This window comes from Macrosteles quadrilineatus, unplaced genomic scaffold (genome assembly GCF_028750875.1).
Source record: "Macrosteles quadrilineatus isolate MER2022 unplaced genomic scaffold, UCM_ALF_1.0 Scaffold_4__1_contigs__length_99947679, whole genome shotgun sequence".
NCBI classification, from domain to species: domain Eukaryota; kingdom Metazoa; phylum Arthropoda; class Insecta; order Hemiptera; family Cicadellidae; genus Macrosteles; species Macrosteles quadrilineatus.
Genome location: NW_026542597.1, coordinates 55,536,203 through 55,549,621, shown reverse-complemented (window position 1 = coordinate 55,549,621; position 13,419 = coordinate 55,536,203). Strand labels below are relative to the sequence as shown.

Below are 13,419 nucleotides of genomic sequence, written 5' to 3'. Positions count from 1 at the left end.
ATCGTAAGGTTCAATAATTTTACATTATGACCTACCTCACCTTTAAGTACATACATTTTTTTAAGAGGTTGGCGGCCTCTTTTAACTTTGCATTTGCCCGTCCACATAGACTAACTGCCAGTGCGTGGAAGGTATCCAGCAAAGCAAGGGGTGAGCCGGTACAGTACCAAAGTAAACTCTACTGATATGTTTGTCTGTAGATACAGCAAAACATTTTGTATCTCAAGATTAAGAAAGAAGATCGTTAGTTATAGTACAATAGTTGTTATTTTAAACGATAAAGATTATAATCTGAGATTTTTATGCGCGATTTGCCAGGATTTATAGAGAACCTTGGTCGTATCCTGATCGTAATATTATTATTATTACGATCATTTAATCGTGATCGTAATTTATATTTTACATAAAGAGGTATTTGGAACCCCGTAAACAAATGTTGGTTTAGTCTATTACGGTAAACGAGAAGTAAAAAAGGTATCTTAAACATTTTACAGCATTAACATAAAGTTGTGAATTGTAAATAAGAGAATGCGCAGCTTTAATTTTGTTCGTATACAAAACTTTCTTTTTGCATCTATAAGAACCCTAATGTATGTACATCAACTTCTTCAACTACTGATTTTACTTAAAACCTCAATTTTCCTAAACTTCTAATGCAATAATTTTGTATGTAGTATTCACGAGGATGTCTTAATCTCACACTCGCAATGGTGCAACTCCCCTATTTCCTCTTCGTAAGCATTCCGAAGCTCAAACGTAATATAGTCTGAGGAAAAGGAATACAACTTCGCTCCCGGAGACCGAATTCCATTTCCCAAATTTGTCGCGAGCGCTGTTTCATCAACTTTATTACCACATTCATCTTAAAAGCAGTCGCCGTTGTGTCTTATCTTTACATGTCACGATTTTAGTCCTCAACGTCAAGTAATTTATGATATTTAAAAAATTAAAATTTCATTATGTATTTAGGAATCAATAGTCTTGTAGATAAAGGTTCACATTTAGCATGTGTCTTGTTCTGATTTTAGTTCTATGATGTTATGTCATGTTAGTTCTGAAACACTAACATATTTAAAACTTTGTATAAAAAAAAAACTGTTTACAATCCGCATTCTCAACAAAATACAAACAAATTTTAATACTGCTTTTTAATATTTAATTTTGGATATGTTAAAATTTTAACAAAAAGGCGAACAAGTTTAAAGATTACATGCGAATTGGAATATTCCATAAAATAAATAGATATATAGATAGATTTAAAGTAACTTTTATACTTATGTAGTTCTACCACGCATTTCTGTTGCATTCCAAAAGAAATGGTAATATACATAAACAACTCAAATATCCGAGTTGTCCTGCAATGCCAATACGCGAGCTGTAAAAGTTATTAATAGGTTTATTGTTGCCTTTGTAATTATTTTACAATTATCACTGTAAATAGATTTAATATATTTTCAGATTCTGAACCAAACTAGAAAACCTAGATGAAAGTTTCGGTAGTAATTCACACTGTTTCCACGTCTTTTACGATTCATGAATCTCCCCGCAGTAAATCCAGTTCCCGACTGGTCAAAATATACAGTGGTTTACGTACGTCAGATGGGGGATAAACTTCACTGGCATACAGTCACTGCTTACAAAAACTAAATACAAACTTTAAGAATTCGTAAGCTGAATGCACATAAAATAAAACAAAACTGGCTGTGTGCAAAGCATATACAATTATCAGAACATAACAAGTTAAATATATATCACTGTGTATGTTTAGAAAGGTGTAAACCCTATGATTGTTTCACCACTTCTTTGGATTTGTCATGCGTGCATACTCAAACAGTACATATTTATACTACGTAATGTTACTAAAATGTGTCTAGTAACACTTAAATCCTATACATGCACTTATACTCTACCAACTAATAAGTAGACAAATGTTAATGCCAAAAATTAACAAGCCAACTGAAAAAATATCCCAATGAAGAACCATCTCAGGTGTAAGACAAGTCGTTTCCTTTGTCACAAATGAATCAAAGCTGAGTGAAGAATAGTTTGAGAAATACTTTTGGCAACTTCCTGGCAAGTTTCTACTCGTTTGCAGCCAAACTTCTCACATTTGAGTTGACAAGCGAGAGAAGAGTGGCAAGTTGTGAGGTTCTTAAGTGACGCCGAACATAAACTGACTGTTATCGCCACTTAGCCACCTAAACATCTACCGCCATAATTTTAGTGTTTTGATATTTTCAACTGATTCAAACTGTATAAGTGGTGACAGTAATGATTGCATTCTTAAAAAAACCCGATTGGGACCTATAGATGGATGATTATCATTAAAGATACTAACGTTTTTCTATCTTATGACTAGTCATTACTCGGGGTGAAAAAATTTACGTTGTGAAAATTGTAAATACAAATTTAAAGATTTAAGGGGCATACTTTCTTTAGAACAACTTATTATTATTACTGTGTCTCTACAGTGTTTATCGGCGATGGTTTTAATTTACATGCAGCATACCAAGACGATTTTACAATGAACTGAGAAATATCCTTGGAGCATCCAAAGTCAATTTTAAAACAATAAGAATTACAAAATATATTTTTTTTATCACAACTTTTTTATTTGAGTGTTATTTGTCAGTAGTAATTCCAGGTCCAACTCCTAGTTAATTGCAGATTGTCTAGTAATAAATCAAAGAATCAATTCTACATAATGCTCATGAAACACAAAAAGATAACAAAGCCAACAGTGTTGCTTTGCTCTCTATAGTCACGTGACCCGTTGCCATGGAGACATCTCCCCTTGCTTGGTTATTAATGATTCAACAGATCAAGCTTTGTAATCTTCAACACCGTTACTCGAACTGGCTTCAACAGTTTATGGTAAACGGTGGATACATTTAAAATAAACGGTATCAGCAATCTGACAGATACTTTCTCCCACAAGCTTGTCAACAACCTTTATTAAGGGTAAGCGGTGGGAGTATAAAAATTTTTTATAGGGAAAAATCACAAAAGTTGAAATAACTTTTGAACCGTAATTGTTATAGCAATCCGGGTTGGAATTTTACTCTAGAATTAAAAGGACCATATAACACATTAATTTTAATCCAAACCGACTTTTTTCCTAAAATGTGACTTTTGTCATTTTATGGGTTAACGTATTTTATCAGAAAATAACATAAATTACAATAACTTTGTTACCGTAATTTTTACGGAAGTGGGATTTCTACCATTCTGTTCAAAATTATCCCTGATGAAAGGAAAAATGTTGTACTGAAGCGACTTTGTACTAATAAGTCTAGTTATTTCGCAAGTTAATTTAACTTAAGAACAAATATTTTATTGGTACAGTGGAGAGACAAGGGTCGCAGTAGGGGTGCCCGCTGCCCGCACCACTGTAAACAAACTCTGAGAGAAGGAAAGTGAGTCTTGATGTTAGTTTCATCTTGGGCTGATTGTTAAGATTGAAAATTATAAGATTGTAACGCTAGGGACTTTGTGATTATAGCACTAGATTTATGTCATGCTTAGGCTTAAGACTCACTGATTACTGAATTTTTGAAGTAACAAAGGTTCTAACCAGTGGAGAACATATATCGTCAACCTATCAAGTAAAAAATGCAATAACCTAAGATAGGCTCAATTTTTCAAAAAAAAATATATTATCATAATCTAGTTACACCTTAAAACTAGAGATTCCATTGGTAAGGGTATAAACATTTTAATTTAGAAATTACGTTATTTTAAGTGTATTATAAAAAAAGTAAAACATAAAACAGTTATTTCAGAATAAGCACTAAATCTGATAAAAAGGGCGTAGAATCAAATTGACGATTGTTTATTTGAGGAAAATCGCAAAGGGCAATATAATGAGATGCTCTCAAAAGTGATTTTGTTTCGAAAATGTCAAACTTATTACTTCCCCTGCTTTTCTATTATTAGGTTTACTTATTTATATAGTTTCGACAATAGTTTTGGCAATGTTATTTACTCGAAAGCTGTCATTAGTGTGCAAATTTTACCGCCTTTTGATTACATAAGCCAAAACCTTATTACAAAATAGTAAGGTTAGTCTTTTCAAACGATTACGTTTACTCACTAAATCAACGGTCTTCTTAACTAAACTACCAAGTGAAACCAGTTTTTAATTTAAAACCTAAGTGGTTTTAGCAAATTTAAAAAATTAAATTCAAACTTAGTACTTTTTAAAGCAAACCTATATAATTTGATTTTGAATATGTTTGACGTTAATTTACGTTCCTGTTTTATATATACAGATTCCTGATAAAAAGAGCAAACCCCGACTACAAGCTACTGAAGCAGCATCTGACTCTCCCTAATCGATCACAACATGGTCGGTGCCCCTGCGGCCAACTTCAATTTCCCAAATCATCAGCTCCCTCGTGCCACCCTTGGCGTAACAGGGGGAGTGGATTGGAATTGGCATATAAGTTATTCTTCATGAATAGGGGAAAATAATGGAAATTGCCTGGTTGTGTTATTTAAGTTATGTAATTAAAAAGTGTAGCTAAAATGCGTAGCAGACTACGAATACAGTACCTTCAGTTTAATCTAATCCCCTAGTTTATATGGGATATGAATTAAACGTTTTCAAACGTAAATATTCTAGAATTTTGCTTATTAAAATTTGTTAATTTTTCGGCAGATTAAAAAAAGTATTGGATTTACAATTACAGTATTAAATACCCCCGCCGCAGCAAACCTGCAGACTAAGCGAATTTCCATTAGCCTGATAGGATTTACACTAAAATGCCTCCTTAAAAATATCATATTTATTCCCTATTTAAATAGAATTAGTTTAACGAGTACTTGGGTTTGCTGCAACAGGGAGGGTAAAAATGTGAGTTTTTTTATGTTAATAGTTTAGTAAGAAATTATTGTATTTCCCACATTCGATCATAATATGTTCATGAACAAGCAAACTACAACAGTTGACTTATTCTCCATAAGAATAACATAGGGATTTTAAAGATACAGTTTTTTTGGAATTTTCTCCGTAACCATTAGGCACACAAAAACGCTTCAATATACTAAATTATTTGTTTTTTTATGCTCTACAAAATAGTGTGAAAAGAAATTGTAAAATTTTGTGTTTTTAGGGTCAAAAATGGGAAAACCCGATTTTTACCCCATAAAACCCCCCATAAACCCCCGTTCCCATAGTCCGATCATGCTGGTTCGCGAACTCGTTCGAATAAATGTAGGTTTACACGTTTGTACCAAATTTCATCAAAATCGGATAATTTTTGCTCGAGTTATCGTGCTAACGGACACACACACACACACACACATATATATATATATATATATATATACAGTATGTATATATAAATATATATATATGAATTTGAACGGATGGTGTTTTTGGCCTCTAGGGACCTCAAAATGAAAAAATAAATCGGTCCCGGGTCCAGGTCTTACCATGAGTACTACGGTAATAGCTTATTCCCTATATGGGAAATTCGCTAAAAAAAAACGAGATTGTAGTTAATTATTTTTGAATAATTACAAAATGGTGGATTGCGGCTAAACAAATCCGATATCGAAACGATGTAACTGAACACCTTCGACTTATTTTGGTGTGTATAGAGAATGGGTTGCATTGTTTATGTACTACGGATTTGTTGATACTATGTAATAGACATTGGTGGACATTACTAATACACATTGTGGAACAGTGATTATAAAGTTAACTTATAATATACTTTAAACTCAATAAGTTGTATAGTAGGTTAGGTTAGGTACAACCTACTATGGGTATTGTAGGTTAGGTTTATATAGTAGTAAAATATTCTGCTCATCCTAATAAACATAATATATGTTAGGGTAAAAGTGTATGTCATAAAACGAAGCAGAGAATTAGATTAAAATTAACATTTTATTATTGTGTATGATTTTAAAAATACCCCCAACACAGCGAACCTGCAGATTAAGCGAATTAATATTTTTCATGTTGAATTTTTACTAAAATATTTCCTTAAGCTTGTAAAACTCAAATAACGTATATAAATCATCCATAAAGTGTGAATCACGATAAATCAATCATGATCATACATGATGAATCATCCCTCTGAGCAAGGATGCATCACAGGAAATGAAGGGGTCCAGTCCAAGCAACAGTATTACTCTTCAATTTCCTAAATAATCACATCACATTTGCCAGTAATTGGACTACAAGACCTCTCCGTTTTCTCAATTACATCTGGACATGTAGTATGAAAAATCGCAAATTGGTAATCATACAATATGATATGCAACTCCCAGAGCAATTCATTTGTTATTTTGTAAGTTATAACAAAATGTATTAAAAGTTGGTCGCCCCTTTTAAATGTTGAGTCCATCAACTATAAGGATATTAGAATAAGCATTATAAATATCCCATTACCACAACGTATGATTGACACATTAGTGAAGGCTGTCTGGCGTTTGGCGTTATGCCTAACTCGTAACCCTCTTTTCACTGAAGCAATAATTAGGAGATTAAACTTGGCGACCGAGTCCAGACAAGATACCTCTCAAGATTTAACATAACTTAATCCTTCCCATCGTAACAAGACCTAGCTCAACACAACCTGGTGAAACACCTGGCTTAAAAATAATATATCCTCAAACAAGCTTACATAACCTAACCTCATCAAGCCTTACATAACCTCAATCAACCCTTTCAGTAACTTCATCAGAAAAAAAGCTAAATACAAGGACTTTAACTACGTTACCACCTAAAATATGTTATCAAATTAATTGAAGTATGAACATAACAAACTCTATATGAAGCTTGCTCAACATAATTGTTAATTGTTTCGTTAGACGAATATTATATTAAAGTTTAGGTTTAAAATAAAATGTATAGAATCAACGATTAATAAAAAAAAAACTATTAGAAACCAATTGTGGGAATTAGCTACAATATAACACAATTAAAGTACAGTTGAGTAGAACAGTAGATAGAGTAGAAGTAGTGTTAGTTGAGTTTCCAAACTTGTAACTTAATATCTGAAACCATTTACACCACCTTTTGGTGTTAAGGGGTGATAGATTCAGTTAGAATTCTTAAACTCAACAATCACTTTTCGTAATACACTGTTTTGCAACACAATATCGTCCTAATATTTTTTATTGTTTTTGTTTCTGTTAATAGCGTCATCTAGTAGGCTAATTGAATATTTTGTCGTGCTATTTTACCTTTTGAACTCAATATAATTTAGTAAGGATTTTAATTTAGCTACAGTACTCAACAAAAGATTTGCTTTAGCTGTAAATTCTTAGTATCCTTAGTTTAGTGTTAACGTAGTTTAAGTTTAATTTATCAACGTAACATTTAAGTTTTTATCAAGCATACGAGTATTAACTAAAATAAAACATGTTTAAAACACTTGCGTGTATAAAAGTGACTGCTGGTATCATAATATTATGTCTAGCGTTTTTTTTTTCTACCTTAATTTAAGTATCCTAGTAAATTGTTTTAAAATGAAAATGAGAGTATAGCTATGTTTTGGTAATTAGTATTATCCGGGCAAACTCCTTCAAAGTAATCCACTCTTGGGGTGCAGGTGGTCAGGAGTGTGGGAATTTTACAAAGGTCCGGGTTCAAATCTCACCAACAATTAATTCTTTTTAGCTTTTTGGTAATAAGCAAATAATGATACAGCTGATTTGAATTTAATTACAACATTGTTATTCTGAATATTATGTTATCAAATAAAACAACTACCAATAAATAGTAATGGATGTTTACATCTCAAACCACTACGAGTTTACAAATTGAACGTGATGTGTAAAGTAATTAAATTCGCTAAGCACGTAATGTACATTAGCAAGTGCAGCGTGTTATGTTTCATTAGTCTTGGTGCCTTGCAGCATTACAGAAATTGTGTGGATATCTTGATTACATGCCACGTGAGTCATTAGTGACAGAACGGATTTAATAATTGGATACAATCAAAAGCCGTATATTAAATTAATTCATGTATGTAATAGTTTTTACCTACAACATTTTTTTTACGTAGCCGTTTCATTCCAGTTCTTAGAATTGAAATCTTCCACATAACATCATTGTTTACTTTTAGAACAGCATAGTTTTACTTAACAACACGGGTAACGGACTAATGAGGTTCAAGGATTGACAGAGAAGGAGAAAAATTGTAATGCATCGAACTTCAACTAATCAGGTGTTTACTAATTTAATGTTAACTTTTGGTGCAATTAGTGATTGGTACAATTAAGTCATTGCATCAATGTCAGTGGCAATGAGAGGTTATACACGACAACATTATCAATCTTAGAAGTTTTGAGTACAGTAGTGATTATTAGTAGTTTAAAACCGGTCGTAGGTAAAGTAGTGTACGCAACTCGCGTAAATCGTTTTGACGACACTCGTAGAAGTTTTTAAGGCATTCGCCTATCTTTACGCGATTGTTGTGTAAACCTCCTCTTGATATGTTTAAATTTATGCTTAAAATAGTTGGCCGAGGGATCAACAAAAGTATATGGTTATTCCTTAAACAAATTTTCATCAAACGAGGTTGTGTTCAATCGCAATAAACATTAACCTGTTAACCCACATTGGAATGGTAATCTGGTGGAATGGCGACGAATATTTCGGCCATTTATACAAAGTTTTATTCAGTGGTAGCATCGATTTAACATTATATCATAATAGCTCTGCCATTCTTTCGGTCAGCTGAAGATGGCTTTAAAGAATAGTTGACCAGTATTCTTCAAAAGCGTTTTAATGTGTTTATTATATATTAAAAAAAATTAATTAAATGAAAAACTACAAGTATAAATGATTAGCAAAAAATATAAGAATACATAAGACCCTTCAAAAAACCATTTGTAGGTTATCATACAGCCGCCATTGAAAAAGTGTCCTATCCAAAGAAAATCATCAGTCTCCTCCAGGTATAACAAACACCAAGGTCCACCTTTTCTATTGTGAAAATTAACCTCGATTTAAGTATCAATAGCTTAACTAAAATTTAACTACGACATTAAACTAGGTCGACAAATGTCCCGGAACACTGGGGTTGTCCCGGTTTTTGGTCATAACCATCGATGTATAATAACTCTACGTCATAACATACGGCACCCCAAAAATTGTCTTAGGACGCTTTGAGTGCAGAAGTATATGAACAATCCATGGAAGTGTATAAGACTGCTATTAAGTACATAAATAAATTATCTACTACCAATGCATATTCAAGCGAAGCGGCAGGTGGGCAGGGGGCTGGGAAAATATTCGTCCCGGTTTTTTCGGGGATGATCCCCAAACCAAACCTCAAAACCCCAAACCCCAAAACAAATTTGTAGGGTCTTCTATTTGGTTCTATTTGGTATATGCTCTATGGTTTACAAAATTAACTGCATTGATTTCAAAAGACTATTTATTAAAACGTTTATTTTTAAAAACTAATTCATTAGAAATACTAAATTTTGGACGTTCACCTCTTTTAATCCGACACTCAACATTGGGTAACTTTGTATCGAACAGTACGTAGACTGTACCAATCATTATGTGTAGAAAACGTTTGATTTGTCCTTAGTCAATGGTTAGGGTTAGGCCTCTTTGACTAGCTGCGCGTTGTCCCATAATACATTAAATAGAGATATTTTCTAAGGTTCTCGCGTATAAATGTCTAACTTTGGGTTTCACTTAGTTTCGACAAACAAACTCCACCTCAAATACGAACCTAAGTCAACTGTCTAACCACTGTAGCTTGATTGCATACACATATTCAGATGCGGCCTTGCCAGAATCACTGGTACAAATGATACCATGTCAACAATCATGTTGAACTAGACGGACGATTGTTTATGGTAAACATCATTCAATCAACCTGGATAATCGATTGTGATTACTTCGATAACAGTACTCATGTTCCAGATGTTCGATATATCGTGATTACCTAATAGAGATTGATAGGTTAGTAGTTTCTCGATATGTCATAGTACGTTACCAAACCTGCAATCATAGGTATATAACACCATAAAGTCCACCTGGTTTTAGTAAGGGACTAAATTTAGCGGAAAAGAGATTAGATAAGATTTCGTCTATGAAAACAGACTGAATGTGGGTTTAGCTATTTTATTACTCTACTTCTATTTAAAATACCCCCGCCGCAGCAAACCTGCAGACTAAGCGAATTTCCATTTGCCTGATTTGATTTTCAATTAAATCTATTCAAATAACATTAGGTTTAACGAGTACCTAGGTTTGCTGCCTACAGGGTAATAAAGTGTGTTTTTCAGTAAAATATTAACAGCTTAGTATAAAATAAATCGATTGGCCAAGTTTGATCCAAATATATGCATAAACAAGCAAACTACAAAAGTTTACTTATTCTCCATAAGAATAACATGGGAATTTTTAATTTATAATTTTCTCCGTAACCAATAACCATACAAAAACACTTAAATATACTGAATTATTAGATTTTTAAGCTCTTCAAAATGGTCTAGAAGAAATTTGGGAAATTTTATGTTTTGAGGGTCAAAAATGAGAAAAACCTATTTGTACCCCATAAATCCCCCCATAAAACCCCGTTCCCATGGTCCGATCATGCTGGCTCGCGAACTCGTTAGAATAAACGTAGGTTTACACGTTTGTACCAAATTTCATCGAAATCGGATCATTTTTGCTCGAGTTATCGTGCTGACGGACACATATATATATATACAGGGTTAGTAAAAAGTGTGGAGACCCCCTGTTATTTTTTTAACGGCCCATACTAGAAAAACTAAACTCGGCACACCTTTATGGCATGTTATGAAGTACTTTTTGGGCATAACCGCCACTTGGTGTACATCCCCAAAATGGGGGATTTTGGGGGAAACTTAAAAATTTCAAATAGAAAGACCTATCGAGTGACCCCTCATTTTGAAGGTCCTGGTAAAAGAAAACCAAAAACGCAAACTAGAGGTCTTTATCTCAATCCAGTAAAACATGGCAGCCAATTGAAATTCTCAGAAGTTGTATTTAACTTGCAGCTTTCCAAGTCTGGAGACCCCTGTAAATTTTGTAGCGGCTCACACTAGGAAAACTAAACTCTACACACCTTTTGGCATGTTATGAAGTACTTTTTAAGCCTAATAGCCACTTGCTTACCAAACCCAAAATGGGTGATTTTGGGGGAAACTCAAAAGTTTTAAATGATAAGCCCCATCAAGTGACCCCTCATTTTGAAGGTCCTGGTAAAAGAAAACTAACAACGCAAACTAGAGGTTTCTATCTCAATCCAGTAAAAAATGGAAGCTGATTGAAATCTTTAGAAATCGGAAATAACTTGCAATTTTATATTCAATTGGCTGCCATATTTTACTGTGTTAAGATAGAGACCTATAGTTTGCGTTGTTAGTTTTCTTTTATTATGAACTTCTAAATGACGGGTCACTCAATGGGGCTTATTATTTAAAAATTCTGAGTTTCCCCAAAATCCCCCATTTTGGGTTTGGGAACTTATGAGAACTTCAATTGGCTGCCATTTTGTACTGAACTGAGATAGGGACCTCTAATTTGCGTTGTTGGTTTTCTTTTACCAGGACCTGCAAAATAAGGGGTCACTCGGTGGGTCTTTGTATTTGAAACTTTTTAGTTTCCCCCAAAATCCCTCATTTTGGGGATGAACACCAAGTGGCGGTTATGCCCAAAAAGTACTTCATAACATGCCATAATGGTGTGCCGAGTTTAGTTTTTCTAGTATGTGCCGTTAAAAAAATAACAGGGGGTCTCCACACTTTTTACTAACCCTGTATAAATAAATATATAATATATATATATATATATATATATATATGAATTTGAACGGATGGTGTTTTTGGCTTCTAGGAACATCAAAATGAAAAAGTAAATCGGTCCCGGGACTAAGTCTTACCATGAGACCTACGGTAATAGCTTATTCCCTATAGGGAAATTCGCTAAAAAGAAACTTCAAATTTAATATACATGTGTACAGTACCTTAATAGGTAAACAATTTCGACGTTGTGTCTAAATCAATTCAAAATGGTTGCCGTTTAAAAGGGTTAATGACAAATTCCTTTAAAGTAGACAGCTATAAGACACTGTTAAGGTAGGTAGAGCATACAGAGTTAAAAGCCAACATTATGAAAAAACCAAATTTACTGTAATACAAATTTTTGACACCAAAATGCTAAGGTTTGTTTTTTTCATTTATCATTAATGTGGTATATAATAAGTGAGGGTGATCCAAATTTAACATGGATTGATCATAAAAAAGATTAATTTTAGAATAGTAATAGGTATTATGGAAATTACATTTACTAGCGAAAACTATCACTACTCAGTTATTTATTATTCGACTTAAGTTATAAAGTGTAATTTGATTTGGCTTTTAACTGCACATCTTTTACCTACATTGATAATGTTTGATAGCTGATACGGTTTTCATGGAATTTGGCGTTGAAACATTTAAACGACGGCCATTTTTAATGGATTTAAGTACAGCAACGAAATGTTATACACTTATTGTGACTTTAAATGTCCAAACGTACACTAAATTTTAAGTTTATATCTTAAATAAATTTTAAGCTATAAAATAACTTATAAAAAACACAAACGGCCTGAATGACTGGAAACTAGCCACCAGAGAGCCAAACCCCACCTACAGACAATTTTTATACGAAATGTTCCAGGGAGTTCCAAGACACCCTGTATATAATTGTAATAGCTACGATAGTAATTAGAGTTAGCAGGTGTAACGTTGGCTAATAACCCATTTGACAGCATGAACCGTTCCTTGCGTTAATCTTGAATTCATTCTTGAGGGTAACGTATTTAGTACGCAAAACTAAGTGATAGCGTAAAATAAATATGCACTTTTTATCCCCAATGAAATGTTATACAGACCCTCCATTGGACAGCATCGTATATTGAGGGTAGAAACCCCGTATGGTTAGGTATGGTGTGCTACCTTTAAGAAGTTAAAATTGTTGTGACAAAGCTCTGTGGGGGAAGCCATTTTTTTAAAATTAGGTTTTATTTTTCACATTTCAAGAAAAAAAATTGACTATAATACATTTTTGTTGAAGGATTATTTGGTACAGGACCATTTAAACTACTACACGCAATAAAATGTCTCTTATGCACAACACATTGTCCCGAATCTAAGGTTTATCATAAAAACCAAGCACTAATAGACATATATCTATGAATTAACACACCTTTCCTCAGTTATATTCACACAACACTTTATTTTTTAAAGTGTAAAAATTATTCTGTAAAACATCCTGAACTTAAATCTGCATCGCATCAGTTATGTCCTATATTACACACAGGCGAAAGCTAATGCGATAATTATTCTGTATATAAATATTGAAATTATGCTTACAAATTGTATAAAAATAATGTTTCTTTTTATTTACAATAAAATCTAATTGCCTGACGTGAG

General features: G+C 33.1%; 1 protein-coding gene across 3 annotated transcripts in view; it reads right to left on the bottom strand.

Moving 5' to 3' along the window:
* LOC128991297 (uncharacterized) overlaps positions 1–13,419 on the bottom strand; it is a 430,235-nt gene that overhangs the window by 167,428 nt on the left and 249,388 nt on the right. The gene's annotated exons all lie outside the window — the stretch shown is intronic.